Source organism: Rattus norvegicus, chromosome 2, assembly GCF_036323735.1.
Source record: "Rattus norvegicus strain BN/NHsdMcwi chromosome 2, GRCr8, whole genome shotgun sequence".
In the NCBI taxonomy this organism is placed as follows: Eukaryota; Metazoa; Chordata; class Mammalia; order Rodentia; family Muridae; genus Rattus; species Rattus norvegicus.
The window spans coordinates 163,493,882-163,506,778 of record NC_086020.1 but is presented as its reverse complement, the minus strand read 5'-3'; the positions used below and the strand labels follow the sequence as shown (position 1 = coordinate 163,506,778).

The 12,897-nt window shown below is 35.1% G+C and overlaps 1 protein-coding gene across 7 annotated transcripts in view; it reads right to left on the bottom strand.

Annotated features, from left to right (window-relative positions):
* Positions 1 to 12,897, bottom strand: part of Fstl5 (follistatin-like 5) — a 668,565-nt gene that overhangs the window by 318,362 nt on the left and 337,306 nt on the right. The gene's annotated exons all lie outside the window — the stretch shown is intronic.

Below are 12,897 nucleotides of genomic sequence, written 5' to 3'. Positions count from 1 at the left end.
GCCCTTGGTCCTGCCAAGGCTGGAACCCCCAGTGCAAGGGAATGTAGGGGATGTGGGAAGCAGAGAGGTGGAAAACCCTCATAGAAGAAGGGGAGGGGTATAGGATAGGGGGCTTATGGCTAGGAAACCGGGAAATGAAATAACATTTGAAATGTAAATAAAAATTTTATTAAAAAAGAACATAATAGTATTAGTGTATTTCATCAAAGGAAAAAGCACAATTTGATGACATTCTTCCAAATATATAAGAATATTAGAAATAATTTTAGATAAGTCGCAAAACCTGACAAGGATCAAAGTCTTTATAGCACATTCTAATAGGCCTGAATTAAGTTGATATCAGACACCAGATATTAGGGAAAAAAGCAAAAATAGGCAAAGAGACAGAGGAGAGAGAGGAGAAGAGGGATAGAAGTAGTGAAGAGAAAGGTAAATGTTGAAGACAGGAAGCTACTCATCAGTGTCTTCAGTGAACATAGATTCAATGACATCACCACAATCTGAAAAGCTCAATCCAATTGTACATTAAGATTATGCCTTATGTGGATCCCAGGATCCACTGAACATCATGTGAAGAATTAAGGTAAAAGTCATAAACATAAATTCACAGATACATTATACCACATGAAGAAAATGAAGAATGGATGCTATAGGTTTATCTCAATAGGCAGAGAGTCATTAAAACTCTGAACCTGTTCACGGTAAAAATTCAGAACAAACGTCATACAGCAGTAACATGAAACAATGTATTGCAACACACCCACTGTGCCCATAACATTCAACAAGGGGGATAATGAGTTTTGTGTGGAGTGGTTGCAATGGAGCAAAAGTGCCACATTAACTACTAAAATAATAATGGAAATTACAAATGAAACAATCAGAGGGTGCAAAGAATCCAGGGCATCCAAGTTGGAAAGGAACGAGTAAAATTGTCATTATTTGATGCAATGACTTATATAAAAACAACCTCAAATTCTAAGACAAAAGTTCTTAGGAAAAATAAATTCATCATCATTACAAGAAACAAAATCAACATAAAAAAAACAGACAGCAAATGCTGTCCCTGACTTGAATATTATATACAATGTGCATGTGTGCAATTACTATTGCTCCAGTAACTTGGGTTCTCCTCCTCCTTCCTAAATTAATTTTCCTAAATATGACGAAGTCAAGGGAACAACGCTCTTGGTAGAGTCTAAGCTCAGTGCTTTACTATTTTTAAAAAGAATAACAAAAGTCATCAGTGAAGTCAAGAAGAGATGTAAAAATGTTAATTCTGTACCCAGTAGATTGCATCGAGGACTGTAAGTCAGAAAATGCAGATACATCTGTCATGAGAATGTACATCTTTAGGTATTAGATTCAAACCCCTCCAAACAACAACAACAACAACAAAAAAAAAAACAAAAAAAAACAAAAAAAAAAAAAAAAAACAAGTGCTTGTTCAAATAATCCACAGTCTGGGCACTATTTTATTTCTTATGTTTCTTCCTATCCTCACTTCATTTTTGCTGTTTAAAAACATTTTTCAGATACTATGAATGGAGGAACATGTCATATACAGAAGTGAGTTAGCAGAGCAGGATGCACAGGCCCAATTCTGATGGACTTTCTATTCTAAAGAAATTGAATAGAAACGAGAGATGGTATAATTAAGGAAGACAATTATAGATTATCTAAAGAGAACTTGAAAAGAGAATAAATGATCAATTGAGCCTATTTTTAAAATATCCTCTAAAATTAATATCAAAAGGAAATTGTTAAATATTGGCTTATCTTTTTTTCTCAAGTGCTTAATATAACTATTAAAAATCAAGACCGATGTCTTTGTAAGATGTCCCATGTTGCCACATCTGATTACCTCATTTCACTCCCTTCTGGTAGAAGGAGAAAACCAACTCCTCTTAGGTATTCCCTAACAATGCACATACCTTGGTGTGCAGATACATATCAAATGAATAAACTGCAATTGAAAACAAACATTTTGGCAATTAAAACATTTGAAAGCTCATATCAAGTATGCTGACTAAAGTAATATTAGAAATATATAGCTTTATTTTTATGACATACTATTTCTCTTGTGAGGATTTTCAGAACATAGATAGATATAAAACTATTAAGTAGTGTTTTGCATTTTAAATTAAAACTCTAAGTAATGTTTAAAATAAAATTTCTAAATTATAATAATCCAGTTTTCTTGGTATGGGTTGGATATAGCATTTTACACATACACACAAACACACAAACACACACACACACACACACACACAATGTACATTAGTTGTTGAGAACTTTATCCTTCTCAGTTCTGTGCTCACAGTTGTTACTATAATTATTCTGAAATCTAATTTCCATTATTCTGAAATGAATTTCCATTCCTTGTAGGACCTATCTGATGAAATTGCCAATGATACTATGAAGCAAACAGCTACTTTTCCACTAAACCATTTTGTGTAAATGATACAATTAAATATTTTTGATATGAAAATATTTATCAATTCTCCATTAAGTCATGATTTGGACAAATTCCTTTGTTCTTTTTACCTTCTGTTTTAAATGAGATTAATCCACATAAAATGCCCAGGGGCACCTAACCCTTACCTCTCAGTATGCACAGAAGTACTCGTGTGTTTGCATCTACTTAGTTCTAACTGTAATAGCTTTTGTCTATAAGACAAAACAATCCTTACTAATCTCACAATAAATAGCTATTGTCTGTGGCTCTGAATTAAAGAAAAGAACAGAAAAATATAATAGCTTTCATCGATTCAAAATAAGCTGTAATGGTCCCTTTGTAACTATTTTAATTATTTTAAGACAAAGACTTGTTACAAGAAAATATTGCAAAATCATCATTACCATTCCTAACTTGTTCACTGGAAAAACAACTCCTTATATTTATTTTTACTTAGTATTTAATTTTGTAAATGTATTTACATGTGGTTTTCATTGAGCAAATGGCATTGTAAATCAAATTTATATAACAGAATAATCTAAGTCATGTAAAAAGCAATTCTTTCTATAATTTTAATAAAGATTTGGCATATGTGGCCATTAGGAAAATATTTTATGTTAATATGCCTTTATAATGTGAATAGGCTTGTTAAGATGACAGAGTCTAAATGGAGGAAAACTGAAACCAATGTACTTTCTACTGCTGTTTATTTAAACTGAACAACAGGGGGATTCTATGAGCAAATATACACCTTCTTTTTTCTTCTCTTAAAAATTTATGTGCCTGCATGTATGCATGTGTACTACATGCATCCAGAAGCCTGAAGTGGCGAAAGAAGTCTCAGACTCTGTGGAACAAAATCTAACAGGTAGTGGTGAGCCACCAAATATAAGTGCTGTAGGTCTACCCTGGGTCCTCTGCAAGAGTAGCAAAAACTCATCGTTGGAACCATCTGTGTCAAACCTCCTCACATTCCATAGGGATGGAGGGGAAGGATACACGATTTCAATTACTATTTTACTCCAAATGTCACTACTTTGAGGCTAGTGCACCATACACCATTCTGCTTTTTCCTGTTGATGTAGAAATATATATATAAAACAAACAAATGAACAAACATTAAGGAAAACAGAGCTTATTTTGGAATTCAAGGTAGCAGGAGTTTAAGGCAACTTATTACATGCTGCCCACAGTCAAGAGGAAGAGAGAGCTAAAGTGCATTGGGTATGCCCTAGAGGAGAAAACACTTGCTGTGCAAGTGTGAGAACAAGAATTTGGGTACTAGAACACTGTCACCCACATAAATTCTGGGCAGGCATAGACTATCTGTAACCCTAGCATGTGGTAGCAGAGACAGGATTCACAAATGGAAATTGACTCAATTAAATGAATATGAGTTCAGAGTTGTGTAAGGTATCTGTCATGAACAGAGTGAAGAACAGTTAAGGAAATCACTGTACATACCTTTTCTTTCACACACATGTAAACGTGAGTGCATACAACACACACACACACACAGAGAGAGAGAGAGAGAGAGAGAGAATGAGAGAGAGAGAGAGAGAGAGAGAGAGAGAGAGAGAGAGAGAGAGATTCCTGCTCAGCTATTTAGTTTTAATATAGTTCATGACTGAAGCCAGGGGAAGTTTGCACCCTCCTTTAGGTTGGGTCTTTCAATATTACTTATCCTATGAAGAGGATACTGAGAGACATACTTAGGGAGCAACCCACTCTAAGTAATCTGTCATACCTCTCTCTGCTTTGAGTCTTATCTCCTAGGCATTTTCAGATCCTTTCTATTTGATAATCAACATAATTATTGTTAGTCCTCTACCAAACTGGCCCTGCTTCTTTCATTTGACCAAAATAGTTAAGTCATAATACTTAATTATTTAACAGTTTGCTTTCCATGATTTTAGTTACCCATTGTCAATGTTATATGGGCCCAAGTATGAGTGTGAGTGAGTGTGTGTGTGTGTGTGTGTGTGTGTGTCTGTGTGTGTTTAATGGAAATTTTCCAAATGCTATCCATTTTGTCACTGTACATATTTAATAATTATTCCATTTTATTATTTGTTCGTAGTAATATTGACTGTGACAAGCTGATAAACTACATAAAAGTATTCATATATATGAAATCTGTGCATAAAAATTTTCCTATTTATTTGTTGTTTTAGGTTTGGAGTTGGAGTTTTAGAATGTATTCCCACAGACAAAGTAATACTACCTTACATATTAGAGTATAGGAATTGATTATTCGTCTTTGATAAACAACTTGAACATTCTCTGGTCACTCCTGTGGTTCTCTACTGAGATTAGAGATTAGAAAAGCAAGAAATATTTTGGGGAATCAGAAAGGAACAGAACCCTTGTATCTCCCATGTCAAGTTAAAGCCTCTCACCAGCCAAGAGAAAAAAGATTCCAGGACAATTTGCAATAATCTGTGCAAAGGCTGTTAATATAGCATTAATGTTCCTTTACCTACAAATAGTATGCTAAAATAGCAATGAACTAGTGTAAGGCCTAAACCTATTATGATTTTTAAATGAGGTCTCACTCTTCTCCTAAGAATCTCATAAACGAAATCATTAACTTTGATTGTAATGAAGATAACCTCATATCCTGCACCTCTACTTTAACCTTGTCAATTATAATTTTGCCCTGTGTATCTCAGGGTACTTATAAATCATGACTTAAGTTCTTTAGTAAGTCTTGGCAAATATTAGCATCAAACCAAATAGAATTAATATATGGCTATTGTAAAGACAGTGAAGTAGGACACTTCTTTGTTAAGCCCAGAATTCATGCAAATACATTATACTCTTTCTGAGTGTCTTTTATTCATTCTGTGTCAGCTCTGTGTTGTATTCTCCTTAAATAAATTCCAAATCTGTTTATACTGCCTTGTACTGAAATTAATTTTGTTAATCAAAACTTCTGGGTGTGGCTGAGACGAGGTCCGGCAACCTCAGTAACTGGAATCACACTCCATCCTTGCATATGTGAGACTCTGACGTCCTCTGCTTTGATTCAATGCTAGGTCCTGCCCTTCTATGCCACTAACATTATACTCTGAGGAAATCAAGTTCTGTGAACAAAGAATTGTTTTCCTCTAAATTCTTGAAAACACATTGCATCTCTTGAGTCAGCCATACAGACTCATGTTTTAAGGCAAAGACATCTAAGAAGGAAAAAATATAATGAGGAGGAAAGAAAGGAAGAGTGAGTGAGGAAGCACTATATATCCACACAAATTTTACTTGGAAGCTATTTTTTATCCCACATTAATTCTAACATAGTGGAAATAGGGTAAAAGATAACTTAGCAGTTCAGGTTATTTCTCCTTCTCAAACTAACTTTTACCAGACAGATAAATAGAAAGATGAATATAAAGTAATATTCTTCAAATTGCCTTCACAGCCCAATGTGTAAGTGTGTCTCATTGGGCACTGCAAAATCTTAACAAATAACGTGTGTGTGTGTGTGTGTGTGTGTGTGTGTGTGTGTGTGTGTGTGTGTGCGTGTGTGTCATTTGTGTGAGTTTGTGTGTGTCTGTGTGTGTCTGTTATGTGTGTCTGTTATGTGTGTGTTTGTGTGTGTGTGCATGTGTGTGTCTGTTATGTGTTTGTGTGCTTGTGTGTGTGTGTGTGTGTGTGTGTGTGTGTGTGTGTATAATGAGATTATAAGCTTCAACCAATAAGTAGAGAGTTTGCTGTATGATAATACATGAATTGACTCCATTGAGTCAGGCAGTGCAGTTATATGATTACTAACCCATAATTAATAAAGGTCCTTAGATTCTGGGTCCTTGTTTCTTTCTACTTCTGTTTCTTCAATATTCCTACTGACTTCAACATGATGTGCAATGTTATATTTTCACTGGAAATGATCACTTTTTGTCCTTTCTCTAATGACTAGTTTTATACATTAAGGAGAAGTCTAACATGTATATTCAGTTATTTAATTATGAAATGTCTATCTTAAGCATTGCATATTCATTTCTCTAAGAATAGTGTGTGTTTTGAAAACCACAAATGAAATTCTCTATGGCTGAGTGGCTGACCACAGAGAGAGATATGAACATTTAAGAGAAATAACAGTTTACTCGTTAAAGCTTAAAGCCACATTTTAAAAAATTGTATATTTTTTAAGATTTTGTAAGTGAGAAATGAGACACTCATTCTCTGGGCTGTTAAGCCAATTTGAAGAACATTACTTCAAAGTCAATAGTCTTAGAAACAAGTGTTATTTAAGTCATATCTCATGAAAAAGTCAAGGAGAGTGTTGAAAGTTTAGTGTCAAAGAAGAAAATTTAATGGAAGAGAGAAATGCAGCAACAGATACCTGTTTAGATATGTGGAGAGGAAGGAAACTGTTGACCTCTCAACACCGCAGCAATAGATCTGAGGCAAAAGTGCACATGATTGTTTCCAGATAAAGAAAGAGCAATAGATCAAAATAATTGCTAATAGGGTACTAATTTGAGAAAAGACTGAACACCACCAGAATTGAGCAAATAATGTATCATTCTACCCATTTGCAATCAAGGATGAGCTTTCAAAAATGAAAAAGAAAAATACTTTACCTACAAGCCTAACCTCCATCACACAGTTCTTGATAGTTAACTGGGAAAAGAGTTCTATTCTGGTCCTGAACAGAATGTGGATGCTTCATTCTTTCTGAGAAGGGGGAACAAAATGGACTCCAGCAGGGAGTGCAGACAGGATGGCAGGGACAGGCCATATTATCCTGGCTCCTGAAGTTCTGAAACAGCTCTTCCTGTATCCAGTGTTACTTTGTTATTTTGTAAACTTACAATTGAGGATTGCTCATGGTTTTGTGTGTGTGTGTGTGTGTGTGTGTGTGTGTGTGTGTGTGTGTGTGTGTGTCAGACTACTGTAATTGTAAACATATCTCTGGTTCCCATTAAAAATCATCATTTTAGTTTTAAAAAAAGAAGGGGAACAAAATATGCACAGGAGCAAATATAGGGAAAAAGAGTGGAGCACAGACTGACGGAAAAGTCATCCACAGACCGCCCTACCTGGGGATCCATCCGATATGCAGTCACCAAACCCAGTCACTATTGCTATTGCCGAGAAGTACTTGCTCACAGGAGCCTGATATGGATGTCTCCTGAGAGGCTGCCAGAGCCTTACTGATACAGATGAGGATGCTTGCAGCTAACTATTCGACTGAGTTCAGGAACTGCATTGGAGGAGTTAGAGAAAAGACTGAAGAAGCTGAAGGGATTCCCATAGGAAGAATTACAATAACAACCAACCAGACCCCCTAGAGCTCCCAGGGACTAACCCATCAACCAAAGAGTACACATGGAGTGACCCATGGCTCCAGTTGCATATGTTGCAGAGGATGGCATTGTCTGCCATCAATTGTCTTGGTCCTGTGAAGGCTTGTTTCCCCAGTATAGGAGAATGCCAGGGTGTTTAGGTGGGAATGGGTGGTGGGAGGAGGCATTCTCATAGAAGCAGAGGGAGAAGGGTTGATGGAAGGGCAATGGGAAAGGGGATAACATGAAATGTAAATACATAAAATATCGATTTAAAATGCCAAAAAAATTCACTACCTTACCACCCTGCTGATTATCACCTTGGTTAAGGAAGTCCATGAGAAAAAAGTGTTGCAGGACTGATACTTCCTCAAGAAAAAAAAAAACGGCATGAAGATATCACTTCATTTCAAATGTCAACAATCATTGCAGAAGACATGGTTCTGTCAATTGATGGATGAGTCTCTGAATGGAAGATTATGACAAGAATTTCCTCTAGATGTCATTTTGTTTATACTAATAAACTTGGCATGCAAGGAATTTAGGTGTTAGAAGTTATGAAATGTGATATATTTAGCTATGTAAATTTTCAAGAAGATAATAAGTTACAGCTATATTATTTTGAATGATAAAATTGCAATCACCTTAAAAAAAGAATACAGATTTATAGCTGATTGTGGTGGTGATGGTATCTTGAGTGTTTAAGCTGTAAGAGGCTTCATGATCACCATGGATCAGCAATAATGAATTACTCTATCAATGACAATAGAGGTCATTTCATAATCTTGACTATCTGCAATCTCACTTCAGTATCCAAAAGACATTGCTCCTATGGTCACAGACTACACATCCCAGGAAACCTGAAATCACATAAACAAATCCTATCACAAATCAGTCTATCCCAATATCTTCATAACTGAACTTCAAGCACCATCTATCCAAGTACAGAGCAGCTAAGACAGGACATTACTTATCTTTGTCCTCAGACAGCTCTTCTTTTATGAACAGTACATTCTCCTTTGACCGCTGATTATAACAGAATGTTACTCCTCACATGGTAACTTCTTTAGTGTTTCAGAAATGAACACAGACTGGGCTGCACAGCTCCACATTTAATACATGGTGCCCTATGTTGTACTGTAGAAGCTTGTCTACTGAGTGCTCTTAGCGCATTGTCTTTCAGAATTGCATCACTCCATTTTCTGTGAGTGTCAATATCCCAAAACTTGTCCATGACAAGAGAGCAACTGCCTTCAATCTCAACTTGAGATGTTTTGAAAAAAATATCGTGGTTATGAATGTATTTGACTTAGCATTGCCAGTTGCTGTCCCTGAATCACAGCTCAGCTTCACCCTTGCTCTTCAACAGGTTTTGATCCCAAAGTCCCTTCCTGATGAGTTTTTCACAAGCTCATCTTTATTTTAGAAACTTCTTTGTGGGAGAAGTCTTATTCATGCAAAAAAAGTCAAACAGTTAGCTAGAATCTTATCTGAAAAGTTGTAAATATTAACTGTTATATGTATTATTCATGGTACATTTAATACAATTTTGTTGCATATTCAGTCCCATAGTATCTTGCAAGGAGTTAGCTATATGAGCAGTGTCTGGCCCTATCCAATCACTCATGAATCTACAGGGCACTTTACAACTGAATAGGTATTTTTAGAGGAGGGAAAAAGGAATACAAAGATGGAAATAGAATCTGGATTTTGAAAATAATAAATAAACACACACAGATGTGATGTTTAAACTATTAATATAGTTAATTAAAATGCAGTTTAAGTGACAAATACTTAAAATAGCTATTTCATTCTTTTAAATAGTTATTTAAAATTAATATTTTAATTAAATTTTCATATACTCTTTTAAAATTCTTTTAGAATTTATTTTTTATTTTGTACAAATTTTATTTTGAAAGAATTTAATGATTTATAGGGAAGAACTGCATGCACATAAGTGTTAAAGTTTAAATTTCTCTTGAACTAATTTAGCACAATGTATATCAGCATCCCAAAGTAAAATACCTTTTACCTTATGTTTATTTCATTTTAAAATCCACCAATAAAAATATGACCACTGGATATTCTAGAAACACTGAATCTCAATGATTGCAGAAGAAAATATTTATGTCTCTCTGGACAGAACTCTAGGATTTCATAAAATTCTAGTTATATGGGATGGTCAGATGAGAGCATTCACAAATATATCAAATAGATACTATGCACACTTATTCTTTAATTTATTAGAATAAAATATATCTTTCTACTCCTAATTTTCAGTGTTAAACCTTCACTTAAAATATTTAGCGTGCTTGATTTATCCAAACAGATTAGTCATGATGTCTTCAAGTAATACTTGATTGTTTTTACCTACAAGTCATGAAAGATGGTAATGTAATGTATAATAAAAATATTTGTCTGTGATTCATCCTCTAACTCGATCAGAGGCATCCTCTTTACCTCCATTATCATTCCACTGTGCGCTCATACGAGTCTGATTTGAATGTGTTATATCCAGCACCATGCTGCCCAGGTACTTTGCTTGGTTTTAGAAACTTCAGTATACACCATTATATGGGTCTCACATCACACTGAAGTAGTGATTTCTTTTGACATTACTAGTTTATAGGTAGATAACATTAGATATTAACTATATGACTTGCCAACATAACACAGCAAATAGGTAACCAAAGTTCTTGGTTGCCAACTTATGATCATAAAAATGATAACACAAACACAATACATAAATTCTTCACTTTAGGCTTTAATTGTTTTGCCAGCAAAATACTATTTTTTGATCTTGGGAAAAGTGCCCTGTCATGACATTTATTGACATGTACTGTTTGACCACATACTGCTTATCATTACAGTTTAAGGTTTTAGGCTTTCAAAGTCAATGAAAAAAATCTCTCAATGGCCTAATACCAATTTTTATCTGTTTCATGCAGTATCATTCTATTAAATGTTTAAGACTTTCTAATAAATTTGCATTTTATTTCGACATACTCTATATACCAACATAACATGTGTTTTTGTTATCATTTGTGTTAACCTATAATAAAGAAGGGGTATGTGAATGTTTATTTCTATGATCAGTCAGTTCATTTTAGGCAACAACTCTCTTCCTGCTAACAAGTTCTTAACTATCATGGCTTCAAGTTGTTAACTCTAATCTTGTCATCTTTAATTAATTCTTTTTGTTATGAATTTTTCGGAAGAAGATAAGGCTGTATCAGCTGGTGACTTCAAAATATGCAAGAGAAGCTTTAATGTATATCTTCACTATTGGCCTGAAAAAGTACATGCAGACAGCTCCTAGGCTGTACACTTGAAATCTCAGAGAGAAGTTATAGTTGTTAATTATCACTTGTAGTTCAGTAAATCTTAAAATAACATGTATATTATTTGCTGAAAATGGCTTATGAATTATCAACAGTTATCATTTCAGTTCTTAAAATCTAATCAATTTATGTTTATATTATTATAGAATATTTTTAAAGCTTTTACAAATATATTATGTTTATTATATAGTGGAACACTTGACAAGTAGATTACTTTAAAAAGGAACCAAACCCACAAACAGTAGATAAACACTTATAAAACACGTTTCTCACATATTTCTTAAGGAACCCAAACAAATGTTTGATTATTGTCCTAAACAGCTACTGATCAATGAGTTACTAACATTTTCACTAAATACTAATGAAAGTAAAAGATAATAACAAGTTATTGGAGAATACAAAGGAACATCATTAAAGATACTATGATGATCAAGCTACAACCAGAGACTCAGGGGTTAAGTAAAGTGGAAGTCTCTAGAAGGGAAGGAGGTGGCTAATACTACTACAGGAAAAAATAGAAAATACTTTGCATGTAGACTTCTGGTACGTAGGGACTGGAACAGGAATTTTAGAAGGAAAGGTGGAAGAAGAAATATGGAGAGAGACAGCTTGAATTGGAGAGAAGTGAGGAGGTGGTGTGGAAATATGATAGAGTAGAGACTTACTAGAGTCAATGTGAGTGACCCTATGGAGGACTATTAGAAATACAGATACAGAATCTGAACTGACCAATTTTGTAGCCAAGCAAAGCTTTCAGTTTTGGACCTGAGTTACACTCAGTTGAGTTATTATTATTATCCCTAAATAATCCAGGATAATTCCAGGACAGAAGGCCACTCTGAAAATTGACAGTGGAGCCCTTTTACAGAGGAAAGATCCATATAACTAATTGATCATAGAAAGGTTGATCAGGTGCATTCATAGATCCTGATAGTACACATTAGAGTACCACAAGAAGGTAATCTGTAGGTTTTGGAAAAAGAAACCTGCATATCAACCCAAACACAAAACCCATCACCAACAATAAGGTTTGCCTGAAAGACATACTTGTCAATGGTGGTACAGCAATTGTGGGAATGACTAAGCAATGTCAGTTTAACTTGAGGATCATTTTTTAAGAGGCAGTCCATTCTGTACACTGCCTGGAAGTCCAAGAACTAAAGAATGCATAGCTCAGAGATGTAGGGTAGAAGCAAACACATATAGCAAAAGAATTGATGACATAAGAAATAACCAATGAGATATGATAATATTCTGATATACACCTATCATGGAGCTTTGTCCCGTTACCATCAGAGGAACTTCCTGCAGCAAATGGGAGCAGGTACAGAGAATCACATTAGGCAGATTGAAACTGGAGGTCTCCTTTCGGTCCCCACTTTGGAAATTAAGGAATCCACTGGAAGAGTTAGAGGAAAGATCTCAGGAATCAGGGGCTAGACAATAACAGAGCATGGCCCACTGAATGAACTGAGCAAGACTCATAATGACTCAGGACTCACAGAGACTAAAGTTGCAACCACAGGGTCTCCATGAATCTGCACTAGGCCCTTTGCACATATGCTAAATTTGTTAACTAAGTGTAGGACTCCCAACAATGCAAACTGTTATTTCAATGACTCTATTACTCCTGGTGGGTTGCCTTGATGTTGGACTCTCGAAATGAGGACTTTGCCTTGTTTTATTGTGTCCTGTTTTTCCCTGTTTAGCTGTAGTCTTTTGAAGGCCTTCTGTTTTCTGAAGAGAATATGGAGAGGGAGTGAGTCTAGGAAAGAAGCAAGATGGAGAGAGGATCTTTTAGGAATAGGATGAG